Below are 14,551 nucleotides of genomic sequence, written 5' to 3'. Positions count from 1 at the left end.
CACACGGCACTGCACCAAACTCCATCACACAGACTCGGTGGGGGCAGAGGGAAAATGGCTGCAGCGCTTCATTTTTTTGTTTGAACCGGTAAAGCCTGATTCGCCTTAAGAAACAGCCTCATATATATCCCTGGCCTTCAGTTAGCTTCACCTGGCGTGTCCCACCTCATGTGTTCACACGGGCGCACAGCAAGAGCCTGCAGCCCCTGCAGTCCCCAGCAGCTGTACCTAACCCTTCGCTTTGCCATAGTGGGTTTGCTGGCTAGGTGGGAAGCACGGGGCCTAATTTCTAAATATTTTAATTCATTATGCCCTATTCAAGTAATTACAGATGTAGAAAGGGAATGAATTTGTCTGGACCTGCAATATTTTCCAAACGTAATAACCCAGAATACTAACCTTGTGGTCAGAACTTCGTTTTTTGAGCTTTTTAATTCATTGTTCAGTGTCAGTGTGGGACAAACCCACATCTGTCAGAGTAAGTGCCTGGAGTTGGTTGACCCAGACTGTCTATTCCAAAGCACTAATTAACAGTCTTTACGCTCTAGCCTGGCTTCGTACCACTCGTGATTTCCTCCTCCTACGTGCCATTCAGCACTTGCAGTAGCACACTGGACCCCTACACTGAATGTAAAGCTGCTTCTGTGGTTGCAAGAACAGGAGTTCAAGGGGAGACTGGCCAAATACTGGCAGGAGAGATATTGGCAGGAATAACAACGAGATGGGGTCATGGTACCCTCAGCCCAAGGCTGTTGGAAGTATCATAGCTGGCAGCCTTGTTCTTACTTTTCCTGGCCATCGTCTTACGGTCACAGCTGGAGAAAGCACACTGAGCAGGACAGGCTGTTGGGTCTGACATAACATGGCTGGTTGCTCATGTGCTCCTGTGCTTCCATGAGGTTCTTCCAGAAAACCTGGAGCCTCCCTTAGTGTTAGTAGAGTCAAAGTTGCTCTGCTCTTCTAAAATCCAGTTGGAAATGCCACTTGAGTGAGTAATTGCCTTTTTGTTGCAGCACTTTTTAGAGTCATTCACGCCGCCTTCATCGCCAGGAAGCATTTGTGCAGCAGAGGGTTATTTGGAAATGGGCTAGCCTGCCCAGCGGAAGAGTTATGTTGTGTAACTGCATTAAATCCCTGCCCTATTTTCTATGTATCCGTGAGCTTATGGACACATTTCAAAGCTTTTGTTTGAACGTGAGGGATCTCTCATAGCTGGCGCTCTGAATTAACTTTCTTCCTTTGCAGTGCTTTTGACCATGGGTGTGCATGGGTGTGCTTATATTTGAAGTTACTGTGATTGCATTCTTAGGGCTAGAGTCAAGGAACGAGGATGGGAGGGGAAAAGCAGTCCTTTGTTTCATGCTACTTTGGGCACAGAGACCCTATAAATGTCCACAACAGAGTCACATTATTGCAGAATGAATCTTCCAACAGTATTAAGTCAAACTTTGATAGCATTATGCTTGATAGACTTGGGAGGGGGGGGGCGGGGAGGGGAAATTACAAAAGTTACTTGTAATTTGGGTATCATGGAGCCCTAAACTGTCGGCTCTGTGAGCCCAAGAATACATATGAATTATTGGAGAAGAATTAGCAAGACTTTTGTAGAAGGAAGTTACATGTCACAAATCAGCCGCAGTGTAATGCTGGACTCAATAAGCATATTGCTGAGTTTCACCTAATCAGTGCAGGAGAATTCAGAAAGTTTGACAAAGCCCATCACCAAAAAAAATCTTAGTGAAAACTGCAGTAGGAGGAGAGGCTTTGCTGTGATCATAGGTGTTTTTAAATGTGGAAAAGACTAATTATGTAATTTCTGCTGTAGGGGAGGTTGACAGCTGGAACCTGTCCACGTATTCATAAAAGATGTGGGAAAGGAGATTAACAATAACACAGTAACAGTAAAGAACTAGTCATATTCATGACAGCTAAATCTAAGGCTGACTATCCAAAGTTACACAAGAGTATTGCCATATTGAGTGAACAGGTGAGAAATTGATAACTGAAATTTTAAATTAATAAAATAACGGAAAGTTTAACTAAAGTGGTAAGAACAGAATGACAAGATCTAGCTTTGCAATTACCTCACTGAGAATAGGTTTGGGATAGTTCTCTGGGAATATCATGAGCTCAATGACCAATGTCAATCAAAGGGAAATAAAAAAGCAATAATTACTTGGAAAGAAACAACACAAACCTCTTTATGTTTAATTTTATATATGCTCTGTAACCACAGGTACCTTCCATATATTAAAACCAGTTTGCAATCGTATTAAGCCATTTCATAAAAGGAGTAGTAGGAGCAAAAACAGTACAAAAAAGTAACAAGAAAATATTGTGGTTATGAAGGCTAAGTGGAGCTGGATACTCAAGTTTGGAAAAAAGAAGTGGTATGGTAGAAGTCTACACAATTTTTAATGGTACAGAGATGAGATGGGAAGGACAGCTTACTGTTTCTCATAATCCAAGTACCAGAGTAATTAGACCAAGAATATTAAAAGCAGTGCCACCTTTGGTTCAGAAAGTTGTAAAATGCTTATTTTTGGAAGCTGACAGGATATACGACAGGAAGGAGCATTCAGTATTTTCTGATTTCTACTCTTTTTTTCTCTAAACATCAGCAGCTTTCCACGGCAGAGGGTAGCAGACTATTGAGCTAGAAGACCAAGCCAGTTCTTACTGCTTCCTTTGGTAGTTCAGGGTACTTTCCTGGCTGGCTGTGCTCAACTCCTCACAACATGTGGAGCAATGTAACACCAACAAAGGACTGGGAAAACATGAAGGCCACTTTTCCCTGTGCAGCAGGATGCAACTTTTGCTAGTCAAGTAACCAAGAACCTGCAGTTTATGGTGGAAGCATCCTTGGATGTGAAATTTGCTTGCTTGGTAGGCCACCTCAGAAGACAGAGGCCCAGCATATATTTTGGTCAGGGGGTTCTGTTACTGTGCATTGTTAATAAAATGTGCTAAATGTTCTTAATTTAGGTCAGGCATACTAATTACCTTAAGAATGCCTGAACAATAAACAACAATGACCCTAATGTAGAAACTAATTAGCTTTGAAAATCTGGCTTTCTTAATCATCAAAGAAGATGGGATAAAGCTCATCTTTAATTTAGAGGATAATTATTATCAGTGGTCTGAAGCTTTACACATTACTCATTCCCACATGAGGGCTGGATTGACCAAGACTCTGGAGCCTGTAGCCTCATGCTTTTGCGTTTTTTTCTCATAATAAAATGCAAACGTACTCTGAAATTTAAGATGAAATCTCTGATTTTGAAACTGATTTCATTTAAATGTTTGTCTATACATTACATCAGTTTAACATCAGTATAATAGAATACACCTTTTGTACTTAAGCTAGCTTTTCTTGTTTGTGCTTACTAATTCTCATTATTATTCTTATATGAAAACCACTATTTGCCTAGCAAAAGGTGCACTCTTCATGATTTGAGTGTACCTGTTGTCACAGCAGATCTTAATTTTCACATGCTTTTTTGGAACTGGGAAATAATCAGTTATTTCATTGTGCTATTTCAAACAAATGCTAGATAATTTGTTTTCCATTTAAGTATATACACCTCCAGATCTTTATATAAAAAGATCTTTTTAAAAATTGATACATTTTATTAAATAGTTTTAATTTTAATATAATCAGTTTAAGTACAGATAATGAATGTTTAAATTAAATTGAAATAATGTATTTAATATTTCACAGGCATTTTTAACACTCGGATAAAAAATAAAAAGTCTTTTTAGGTGAAATGCCAGAAAAATAGTGGCTGCTGTGTCAGTTTATTTGGAAGTGAGGAACCAGAATATTCTACGTCTGTGTGACAATGAAGGAAATATTAAAGATTTTCTTGCCATGTTCAGGTCATAACCAGGAACAAAAGGAGGCAAAGAGCTCATGTTGCAAGTAGGTTCCTCAAAATCAGATCAAAATCTTGGTCCAAAACAAAAGAATTTAAAAGGAGGTGGTTGGTGATGAAGTGTCATAAACTAATACAAAAAATTCACCAGTAGGAGTCAAAATATGTCTTGCAAATTAGAAAATCAGCTTTTTTGTGTGTTTAATAAGCTCCTTTAAATGCTGCTGCTTCCTCTTTCCTTTAGATATGAGAAATGGCAGAGAAAGGTCTACCATAGGTGATATGATGTAGACAGTCAAGTGACAGCTGTGCTAAGAGCTAATGGTATTTACAACCAACTGATCTTCACTATTACCAAAGTACAAATATTTTGTTTTCTAGAAGTGTACAGACTCAGTCCTGAATTGCAGGAGAAAGCATAAACAGCTTTCAATGCAGAAACCCGTCACAGCAAAGGTTACTGTTGTTTCTCAGAAAATCTTGAGTCATTACTCAGGGTCATTTGAAAAGCCAGGGGAATCATAAAAATTATTAGGAAAGGAAATGCTGATGCAAAATAGAAAACACAGCCATGCCGCTGTGTAAATCCACAGGTTTACACTTCAAATGCTGCATGCTGGTCCAGTCATTTCAGAAAACATCTACAGAGGTAGAGAAGCTGTCAAGAATGGAAATAAAAATGGGTGGTTTTATAATGAAACCAAATATAGTATCAGTAATGGCAGACAGTGGGAGGAAAGTCAGATGAAAATGACTATGGCAGAGATTTGCAATATAACAAGTGACATATAGAGTAAAATAGGGACTGCTTAGTCACAGTTTCTTGCAAGCTGAGAATTTAGAAGGTATCAAATAAAATAATCAGGTAATAAAGATAAAACAACTCAAAGCAGGCACTTTTATTTGTACAGTAAATAGCCAAATGGTGCCACTCAGTGCTGTCATATTAAGGAGGACGGAAACATAAATATGCCAGAAAAAGAATAAGAAAAAAATAACACAGGGTGTGCTCATCAGTGGTGGCTAGAGATATGGGTCTAACCCTTTGACTTTTGATGTCCCTAAGTACTGATTGGCAGAGTAGGAGGGTGTACAGGGAAAAGACCATGCCTTGCTTCCTACGCTTCCCCCCTAAACACCATTTACTGCATGCTGTGAGGGACAGGATGAATATAATGGACCTTCAATAGGATGTGATAAATCAGTTTAATTTTATTCTTCTCTCATAAAGTCTGTCTGTTGACTTTTCCTAGAGATCTAGCAGAGGTGAGAATGTTAAGTGACATGAGACAAATGTGATTTCTTACTTTTTTAAAAGCTCGTGAAATCTGGGTTTAGTTCTGTATCACGCTTTCTTCTCTATTTTCCTAGTTACATATAAAGAAAATTATTTAACAAAGTAGTATATCTAAATGGAAATAAAAATTAAGTTAGAATGAAAATAGCTTGTAGAACATTTTTAAACAGGAAATATTTGTTTTGCACAGCTTAATGTTGTGTTACGTCAAAGATGTATAATAAAATTGCATAGGAGGAGCTGACACGGGAGTTGCTTGAGTATTATTCATCAGAAATTTTCTTCAGGTACTATCTTTACTAATCTTATGACTCCTTTTTACTCATGTCAGGTATCAAAACCTAGATCTTCTATATCCATATTCCTTGCACATAAGAGAACAATTAGGTGGAAATCACTCAAAGAAGATGTTATTTCAAAAAAAAACAGGAACACTCCCCTAGCACATTGGAGAGCTTTTATAATCTGCAAAACAGAGTTGGGGACAGGTTAGAAAACTGTGAAACTACAAGAAAAATACATAGTAGTCTGAGTTTTGGGAAATTTTAGATTTCCTAGACAAGTTTTGACAGAAAAAATGTCAACAGGTTACAGCAACAATCAATCATACCATGAGAGCAGCTCAAGTATTCTTGGAGACAATACTGGACAGATTTCTTTACCAAGTAAAAGAATGTAACTGCCATGTTACACTTACTTTAAAAGCCATGAATCTCAATTTAAGAGTGGGGACTGGGCAGTGAGAAAATTTATTTGAGAAATTAATCTTGGAATGAGTGAGCATAGTAAGATTCAAGACTGCCCAGTAGGTTCAATGATCACACCCATGATGGATAGAAAAATGAGCATGTACTGTAGGAAACAGGAACAGCCTGGATGACAGCCAGTAACAGTGATTTTAAAAGAACCTCCAATTTTGGGAGTGATACTTTATTTATTCCTGTTAGAGAATAGTAAGTGTGATGGTTATATCTGAAAAGCTAAAGTGGAATATCCAAAAGAATTCTTCATTTATCCTTAATACAATATGCTATGACAGATTTTTAAAGCAAGAGTAACCAAGAATGTTTATTTTTAATAAGATAAATTCAATATGATTTTGGCAAAAGTAGATTGTGTCATGTTATAGTATTATCTTTTTTTGATATCCTTTAGATGGGATTAGCGCAGTCAAAAATCTAAATTTAAGTAAAGCATTGATTCAAATTAAAATTAATATCAAAGGAGGTGAAATTAAATTAAATGAAAGTGGGAATTAAAACAAGGACTATGCAATGATTAACATGATAGCTGAAACGAAAACTACAATGAAATACATTGAAATGAGAGTTGTCCAGATGGATAGAGGCTAGAAATGATATTTTCCAAGAACCAGTCTTGGAACAACTTCTGCTTAATATTGTTAATCATGATACTGCTTTAAAAAATTTAGATTGATGTTTACATTAATAATCCATGGAATGGATGATGCAACACTTCAAAAATCCTGCCACTGTTGATAGGAGCAGTTGGGTCACACATTGTGAACTGGAATTACAGAAGTGGGATAAAAAAGCATAGTAGAAGGAAATGCACATAGGAACTAAATCCTTAATTTTTACTCAAAATTGAAGGCTTATTGACTGGAGTTGCCCCTTCAAGAGATGGAACTTGATTTATTGGCAGGTCACAGGAGAGCTATCCTGTCCAGATTTACAGGGAATCATTTTAAGATCACAAAAACAATTTTCAGTAAATGCTGAGGGATTTTAGCAGTACAGTGCATAGTATTAGCAAGACGTTCTTTAAAATATCACTTCAAGTTTTTAACATCCATGCTTATAAAATAAATTTGAACAGGGCTGGAGAAAGGGTAATATAATTATAGCAGAAGGTATTTTAGAAAGTTTAAAAGTCTATTTTAGCTATCAAAGTGGAAGCTTTAGAAGAGATATGATTGTTCTTTAAAATTGATCTGAATAATCATCAGAGCTGGAGAGATTTTTAGGCGTTATAAGCTTACAATAGGCATTGGATGTATAAGGTATGTAGCTATTAAAAGAATTAAACTCTGTAGGTGCTTTTCAAATGCAGTAAAATAGGCCAGAAACCTTCGTTGTTTAAATATGATGCTCATGCAGTTTGTGAAGTGTTTTACAGACTCATAACTTGCTTTTAATATGCTGGCAATATTTGTTGCAGTGTCTTTTATTGAATACAGTTTATCCCATGGATCATGGATCCACTTAATTTGTACATGAGACAGGAAGGAATTTTTACAAGTTTTAATGAACAGCTTAGACTCCAGGGGAATTTTTATTCCCTTACTTCGATGTTTAGAAGGTACCAAAGACTGGCAGCAGTCAGGAATAAGATATCAATCATTAGACTTAGGATCAGAAAGTAATTTCCCCTCAGATCCCAGTATCATAAGCCCTTGTTTTGGAATTTCTTCCTTATTTTTGCATCTTTTTCTAAAATGTCTGATGCTGTATTTCTTTGGATTGGATGATTTAAGAATATTTCATGCTCTGAATCTTTTTTGTATCAGAGGCCAAAGCAACATTTCTTCTCTCCAGGTAGAGAGAACAAGCCCTGAGACATAGCTTACTAGTAAAAACCTAAACTTTTTATAATAGATGTCGGGAAGTCTTTGTGATGTCCTTCAGTGGATGTGCAAGGAAGGGTAGACAAACTACAGTTTGTAATGGATTCTTCCGGAATGAACAGTGATTATAGATGGTAATACCATTCTCCACTCTGATGCCAGAGAGCTAGCTAGAGCTTACAACACAAATGAGTCTCTGCAATGCTATACTGCAACCTCCCCATGAATGCTGTTTTCAAAAGTCCTGTTAACTTTAGTGAAATTAATTTGGGATGCCCAGACACTTGCTAAGCAATTTTTGGCAGTGTATAAAAACATGTAGTCACATTTTCATTCATAATGAAAAAAATGCCAGATTTGGTAACCGAACAAAGATCAAAACAAATGTGCTGCAACTTTCAAATAAAGTCAAGCCAGAAAGAAGCCAACACATCTGGACAGAGAAAAAAACAGCAAACAGCAAATGTTGACCTTGCTGGTTTCTGTTACTGAGATTTTTGAGCATGTGAGAACGGTGATAGCAAGGAAAGCCCCCTTGCTAGTAAAATAAAGGACTTCAGTGACACCAGCTGCTTCTCTCAGTCATAAAGAAGCAAGTGAATAATGTCTGAAGGGTTGCACACAGAGAACAGAACAGCTTTGAAGAATATACAGCTTTGCTTTGGACACCAAAGATAGATTTTGCATAATTTTGATTACTTTCATATTGAGTTGACCAAGTATGTATTATGCTTGTCAGATAATCGTAACAATATTTTATCCATATAACATCTGATATTGATATTTTTCCACTTTATTGTGTAGGTACCTGTTTCTATTTATTGTTGAAGTTTCAGGGTCTTGGAACTGTCGTCATCCATATGGAGGAGTGGCTGATATGCCTGAGGGTCGTGCTGCCATCCAGCAGGATCTTGACAGGCAGGAGAAATGCGTCAACAGGAACCTTATGAAGTTCAACCAGGGGAAGTGCAAAGTCCTCCACCTGGGGAAGAACAACCCCATGCAACAGTACATGCTGTGGGCAACCCAGCTGGAAAACAGCTTGGCAGAAAAGCACCTGGGCGTCCTGGTGGACACCAGGTTGAACATTGGCCAGCAATGTGCCCTTGCTGCAAAGAAGATGAATGGTATCCTGGGCTGTATTAGAAGACACATTGCCAGCAGGCTGAGAGAGGTGATCCTTCCCTTCTACTCAGCAGTGGTGAGGCCACACCTGGAGCACTGTGTCCATTTCTGGGCTCCTCAGTACAAGAGCAACATGGACATATTGGAAAGAGTTCAGTAAAGGGCCTACAAGGATGAGGAAGGGACTGGAGCACCTCACACGCAAGAAAAGGCTGAGAGAGCCGGAACTTCTCAGCCTGGAGAAGAGAAGGCTCAGGGAAGGACCTTATCAATGTATAAATACCCCTAAAGGGAAAGTGCAAAGAGGATGGAGCCAGGCTCTTTTCAGTGGTACCCAGTGACAGAAGGCAAAGGGATGGTTCCCTAAGCTCTCTGCACTTTCAAGTCCAGCTGTGCAGGTCTCGGGCAAGGTTGAAAACATGTCACTGCTGAAGTCATTGGCAAAAATCCCAAGATCCCACTCCTGGACTTTAACCGTAGCATTCATTTGGTAAAACACAGGGATATGATGGAGCAACTGAGAGTTTCCGTACCTCCCAAAGCCACAGAAAGTCAAGCTCTAACAGGACAGGTTTAGAACACACCTGAAACAGGGGACTGGAACATTGTGAATGTAATACTACTGCTGTGATGGAAGTGTTGCTATGCTATGCTGTGAAATAATACTGCTGATCGTCCTTAACAGTATTCTATACTGACTAAGTCTGACTCCTGCCTTCTGTTCTTTCTTTCCCTCTGATTCCCTTTCCTTCCCTTTTGCCTTCATACTCTAGCTGATTTTCTTATGATGCCTCATCAGGTCATGTATCCTCTCAACTCACTAATAAGCTATGATTTGTTATTTGTGTGGCATTCATGACACTGTATGTATTCTGGACTTTGCTTAAAACTTCATTAAATTCCCCAGCATAAAAAATAAGGACTGATTTTTTCTGTCATTTAGCCTGGTGTCATTTCCTAAACCTAATTTTTGCGCTGATGAAAACTCAGGAAATGTAAGAAAGGAATCTGACATAAGCTTTTTGTAGTTCTCTGCTCTGCAAAAATAAAGTTGAGAATACTTTTCAGGAGTTAGTCTATATGCACACCTGCGTATGAACATTAGAATTTCCCTTTAAGCTTAGCAAATATTGGGCAAGTATTTAAACATAGAAAATATAATTAACAATGTGTTATTAAAGAATGCTTTTAGAATACATATTACCATATAATAATTTCCAATTGAACCATGACAGTGCATATTAGGGCATCATTTTTAACAGAAAATATTGATTACTAACAAAATTTTTTAATAATGCTTTTGCTATGATTATATTCTATGTAGCAATGTGGTAACCAGTGCAGGAGTGGTAAAGGATACTAGAATAGCAATATTGTGACATGGACAGGGTAGAACAAAGGGTAAGAGGATTTAATATCAAGGGCATAAATCTAAACATCTATTTTAATGATACAGAGTTCAAATCAGAATATGTGAGGCAATTATTACAAAAGTTATGAAAGAGCCTTGCTGGAACACAGCAAAGGCGAATGGCAGCCTGACACTGAAAGCTTGCCAGAACAACTATAGTCTAGCTGCAATTAATGAATCAAACACAATTTGTTCAGGCAAATGAGGGACTCTAGTTCTAAGTTGCAAGTTACTGTTTTTCTGGTAAAAGATTTGGCTGAGTTCCTAACACATTAAGGTATCATTCAGACTGGTTTCTGTTGAAGACAGAGCTATAATCTATGCGCACATCATCCAGCTGTAGACATGTCCCCCTGTTCAGTTTCCAGCATCAGATGAAAACTCTATGGAAGGGGAACTTCCCTGGAAGGGGAACTCTCTAAGAGAAATTTCATTATTTTTATACAAGTCAGTAATACTGTGGAAAACTCGGCAACTGCCAATGAGAATGAAAGCCAGAATGAAAATACCACACAACCATTTGGGATAAGATGTGCAAATGCAGTATAGCCCAAGGAAGTTTTTCTCTCCTTTCTTTTTCTGTATAAGTCTATATACTTATACTATTTATATAAGTTTATATGATTTATATATTTATATAATTTATATAAATTCATATAATAATGTAAATTTTAAGTATGAAAAGATATGTGTAAATATTTAGGTCATCTGATTATTTAAACAAAATCACAGATTTAATTTAACAAACCCAAGTATGAATTTAACAAATGCAAGTATGTCTTCCAACCTGAATTTTCTTATAATCAAGAAGTAAAACTATTTGATGCTGTAGAGAAAACAGTCATTTGATGGCATTTACATACTGTACAGAAAATAGTCATTTGTCAGCATTTATATACTGTGGGATGTCAGAAAAATAAAACAGTATTAGACACAAAGAAAGTAGAATGACTGAACAGGTTTTGAAAATACTACTGCATCTGTTACTAGTTTTGTGGCTATACTGTTTTGTAATTCTGTATGCTGCATCTTGCATTGCTACATCTGGCACTGCTACATCTAGTCTGTTTCCTTACTCTGCTGGATACAAATATCCTAGGGAAGGGTATCTATAAGTGTGTTAGAGAGAGGTATGCAAATAGTATAAAGAAAATGGAAGATGTTTTACAGAATTGTAATGCTTCAGCTAATGAATGACATGCATTAAACTAGCTTTGGGAATATAAAAATAGTCATTTGCATTGGTAACCAAAAAAGGCCTTTCCTTTGGCAGCTGTGCATAGACATTTTCGTTCTATTTTCATTCTATTTATTTCATTCATTGTTGAGTCTTGCTTTCTCATGTATAGGTGAAGGTAGCAAATGGAGATGTTGATAGTGAGTTGTTTTACAGCTTTTCGTCTTGTGTTAGAAGAAAAGCAGTAAGTCCCCAGCTTTTCAAAGGTACTTGGAAATCTGTACAATTCTAACGTATTTCTTAATTTTCTTCTCACATAAATATTTGCATTTAAAACAATTTCCTAGGACATGTCTCCAACTGTTCTTGAAAATGCCCTGCTATTGGGAACAACATAAACCCCAAGAGTTTACTACTTCCCCCCCCCCCAAAAAAAAAAAAAAAGAGTAGTGAAATATGCAGATAAGAAGGATTTCTGAGAAGTGCATCTGGAAAGGTCACTGTGCAGGGGATTGGGAATTGTGAAAGGGCAGTAGTATTTCTTGTGAGTGAGGAAACAGGTAACTATTGAGCTCAAGGAGAAGAAAAAGGAGGGAACAGAAAATTTTGAAACCCAAATTCCAATGTTGTGCTACTGAAATCTGAAAGTTGTAGATACAACTCTAGTTTCACAGATTAAATTTGACATATTACAAAATGTTCCTGCTTTCTAACCATTTTTTTTGTTTAGATCCTATGAACTTCCATAAATGTGTCAGTGTTGTTATCATTAGGCCAATTCAGTTAGCATGAATAGGAATGCAGGTGAAATGCCAATAGCCAATTTTTTAATCAAATGGCAACTGCACCTTCTGTGAGTACAATTAAATGACACAATGGTACCTATGCAAGTGACAGCTTGAAATATTGCCAGTACTTTGGCTGTCTTACTATTACTATCCTGTATGCATCTAGAATTGCTACCAAAAACATAGGGGAAAAGTTTGCAAAAGAGCTGCTGTTTCAGTAGTATGGGATTAAATGATTAGGGCTTTCTTAGAGTATTGATTAGATGGTGACTGAGATGAGCACTCACTTATCTCCATTCAGAAGTATACATCTGTGATCAACCAAACTCTTATGTATCAGTATGACAAGTTTTAGAGGAAAGTGTTTCAGAAAGTTTTTATACCTTCTAGATTTAATTCCCTGAAATTTAAAAAATACTTTCTTTAATCTGTGCTATATAAAGTTTTGTTCTGTGCTCTGAAATTAACATTTTAAAAGAATGTCTATTCTCTGTGGTCTCACTAGGGCTAGTACACTATCCACAACATATGCAGAAATTGTATACCTGATCAGCTGATGGTTTTAAATGAAAGCTTCCTACTTAGATTGTTTACATTTGAATTCTTCTAAATTTTCTGTGGCCAGTAAAGCATAAAAGAAATTAAAATATTAAGAAGGATTATTTCATTTCAAAAGAAAGCAAGTGTTTGTATTGTTGATTTAAGGAAAGCAAGCAGATAATATACCCTCTTGGGGTTCTTAATCTTGACTCAAATGGTTTGATGTTGGGTATAACTAGTAAAATCTGTACTTTTAGAACCAGTAAAGTCTTTAAGATTATTTCTCTATATGTTTACCTGACTCTTTACTTGGCTCCAGCACTACAAAGTAGGGTTTGCCTGAATTGTTATTAATCATATATACATGATCAATATTAGTCCAAAAAGGGGTACAGTCTGAAAATCTAAGACGAACTCCTTCTGTATACAATCCAGTCTGCAAAGCCAGCTTGGACCTTGATCAAAACTGTTTAAGAACCATCCTACAGGAAGATAGAGCAAATGAAAGCTACTTAGTTGAGTTTTATAGAAATTAGAAATACTTTATTCTCATGCATATCTCTGAAACATTATTTAAGGAAATGTAAAAATAATTCAGAAGCTAAGCCAATGCTGGCATAGGTATTCAGAGTCAGTCAAACACTGAAAACTGCATACATTCTTAAAGGTGTATGTAAAGATGTATTATGTTGTGTAGCTTACACTGAAGGCCATATAATATCCTAACCACCATAAATGCAATTGTATGGGTGACTTCACTGGTGTTTAGGCACATTGATCTCCTACCAAATTTTGCTACACACAGGAATAGATGTAGGCTATTTCTTATTCAACTGATTTTCTTTTTGAATTGCATCTATTCTTAAGTTTTACAAATTCTTATTGCACATCTGGCTTTAGGAATGAGCAAAATAAGCGGATACATAGGGTCGCAAACTTCTGGGAGAGTGTAAAACAGCCTTTGTAAGAGGCAGGAGAAATGAATGACTGTACAGCCCTGTGTACCCACACTGAGCTTGACGGCTGCACAGCTGCCTCCAAAGAACCAGTTCAATTAGAAGTTGGCAGCTGGTTTTGGTTCCTTCTTGTAAAAACATTTGTATCTTGCTCCACTCATCTGTCAGACTTTGCTCAAAAGTCAGCAGCCCAGTTCTTCCTCTGACTCCCCCAGCCCAGTCACACCCTTTCCTCTTTCCCATGGCCGGAGCAGCCCTGTCCTGCAGACACCGCAGCACCCAGTATGGAAGGATAACATATATAACCCTCCCATATAATTCTATAAGGGAGGTTGAGTTGGCTGCTGTCTGTGACGAAGGTGTTCCAGACATTTAAAACCCATCAGCTGGTAAATGAGGGGTTTTTCAAGTACAAAAGTGGGAAGAGAAAAAATTGTTTCTGGACCTCTCTGACACTTTGTACAGCCTCCTGAAAGCTCCATGCCCTGTCCCAGTCCTCTGCCCAGCTTCATAGCCCGGAAAGTTGCTGAGCTTTTCAAGCCCCCAGAATCCACACGGGGTTTTCCTGTTCTTTCCTGTTCCCTCCAACGCAGCTCCCTGAGTAACCCATGTGTCTCATGTCTCAACCCTACCTCATCACACACAGGTGTTTCTTGAAGCCCTCTGAGCCTTCCCACTCCACCAGATCTTCAGTGTCCGACCAGACTCCCAGTTTCCCCTATCCTAACCCACGCACATGTGAAATGCCCTTTGCCACCACCTAGTTTTGCCTGCATTGCTGAGGTGCCTCCAGCC

This window comes from Falco peregrinus, chromosome 3 (genome assembly GCF_023634155.1).
Source record: "Falco peregrinus isolate bFalPer1 chromosome 3, bFalPer1.pri, whole genome shotgun sequence".
Lineage (NCBI taxonomy): Eukaryota > Metazoa > Chordata > Aves > Falconiformes > Falconidae > Falco > Falco peregrinus.
The sequence above is the reverse complement of the archived record's forward strand: the minus strand, read 5'-3'. Positions refer to the sequence as shown.